General features: G+C 57.1%; 1 non-coding gene and 2 pseudogenes across 1 annotated transcript; all 3 read right to left on the reverse strand.

Annotated features, from left to right (window-relative positions):
* LOC146142996 (large subunit ribosomal RNA) overlaps positions 1 to 131 on the reverse strand; it is a 3679-nt pseudogene extending 3548 nt beyond the window's left edge.
* Positions 132 to 379: 248 nt separating this feature from the next.
* Positions 380 to 533, reverse strand: LOC146142997 (5.8S ribosomal RNA). Its single transcript, XR_014500878.1, has one exon. It is a non-coding gene; the product is annotated as a 5.8S ribosomal RNA (ribosomal RNA).
* Positions 534 to 788: 255 nt separating this feature from the next.
* LOC146142998 (small subunit ribosomal RNA) lies at positions 789 to 1477 on the reverse strand (annotated as a pseudogene; the record flags this gene model as incomplete).
* Positions 1478 to 1784: the final 307 nt, after the last annotated feature.

Here is a 1784-nt window from a genome sequence, read left to right on the forward strand (position 1 = left end):
AAAGCGCGCGGATTCGGCGATGGGCACATCCCGCTTCACTCGCCGTTACTGAGGGAATCCTCGTTAGTTTCTTTTCCTCCGCTTAGTAATATGCTTAAATTCAGCGGGTAGCCTCGTCCGACCTCAGGCCGAAAGTAAGGACCGGGACTATTCTTCCCGTTCCGCGCTCGCCGTCGGCGCCGCGCGCCGCCGCGCACCTCGATTCCCGCCCTTGAGCCGCCAGCCGTTGGCCTCTTCGAGGTCGACTCGCCGCCGCCGCGCGGGATTCTGGTCGCGATCGTCGCACATCGTGCCGTGCTGTCTTGAGCGGGACGGGCGCTCGCGCGTCCGACGCCGCAGCAGCCGCGCGGAGAAATCCCCGCGCGGAACGTTTGCAACGCGACCCTGAGGCGGGCGCGGCCCCGGGATTGACCCGAGGCCGCAATTTGCGTTCAGAACGTCGATGCTCAATGTGTCCTGCAATTCACACTAATTCACGCAGCTAGCTGCGTCCTTCATCGACTCACGAGCCGAGTGATCCACCGCCAAGAGCCATCCACGATTGTTTCGCTCGCACAGTGCCTCGCACTAAAGGGTGACAAAATATACCGCGCCGAGCGGTCGGCCAGGCCGACGCTTGAAGCCGGAGCGCGCGGCACCGCGGCACTCGACGCGCAAACATTACCGGGTGACCGAATCGCCGGCCGGCGCGCCGCTCCTCGCGGGTCGGGCGCCGGGTAGCAAAAACTTTTTCTCTCGCTTGTCCGAGTTTCGCGTTCGCCGAAGCGTTTGCGAGACCGTTAATGATCCTTCCGCAGGTTCACCTACGGAAACCTTGTTACGACTTTTACTTCCTCTAAATGATCAAGTTAGATCGTCTTCTCGGACGCCGGCTCGACCGTTGCCGGCCGCGCCAGGTCCAATCGGAGGACCTCACTAAACCATTCAATCGGTAGTAGCGACGGGCGGTGTGTACAAAGGGCAGGGACGTAATCAACGCGAGCTAATGACTCGCGCTTACTGGGAATTCCTCGTTCAAGGGAAATAATTGCAATTCCCTATCCCTAGCACGACCGGGGTTCAGCGGGTTACCCAGACCTGTCGGCCAAGGCGAGCACATGCTGATCCGGTCAGTGTAGCGCGCGTGCGGCCCCGAACATCTAAGGGCATCACAGACCTGTTATTGCTCAATCTCGTGTGGCTAAACGCCACTAGTCCCTCTAAGAAGTTAGACGCCGACCGATTGGGTCGCGTAACTAGTTAGCAAGCCAGAGTCTCGTTCGTTATCGGAATTAACCAGACAAATCGCTCCACCAACTAAGAACGGCCATGCACCACCACCCACAGAATCAAGAAAGAGCTCTCAATCTGTCAATCCTCACTGTGTCCGGGCCGGGTGAGATTTCCCGTGTTGAGTCAAATTAAGCCGCAGGCTCCACTCCTGGTGGTGCCCTTCCGTCAATTCCTTTAAGTTTCAGCTTTGCAACCATACTTCCCCCGGAACCCAAAGACTTTGGTTTCCCGCAAGCTGCCGGAGAGGTCGTAAAACTAACGCCCCCCGATCGCTAGTTGGCATCGTTTATAGTCAGAACTAGGACGGTATCTGATCGTCTTCGAACCTCTGACTTTCGCTCTTGATTAAAGAAAACATTCTTGGCAAATGCTTTCGCAGTCGTTCGTCTTGCGCCGATCCAAGAATTTCACCTCTAACGGCACAGTACGAATGCCCCCGTCTGTCCCTCTTAATCATTACCTCGCGCTCCGAAAACCAACAAAATAGAACCGAGGTCCTATTCCATTATTCC

This window comes from Ascidiella aspersa, chromosome 5 (genome assembly GCF_963924565.1).
Source record: "Ascidiella aspersa chromosome 5, kaAscAspe10.2, whole genome shotgun sequence".
Taxonomy (NCBI): Eukaryota; Metazoa; Chordata; class Ascidiacea; order Phlebobranchia; family Ascidiidae; genus Ascidiella; species Ascidiella aspersa.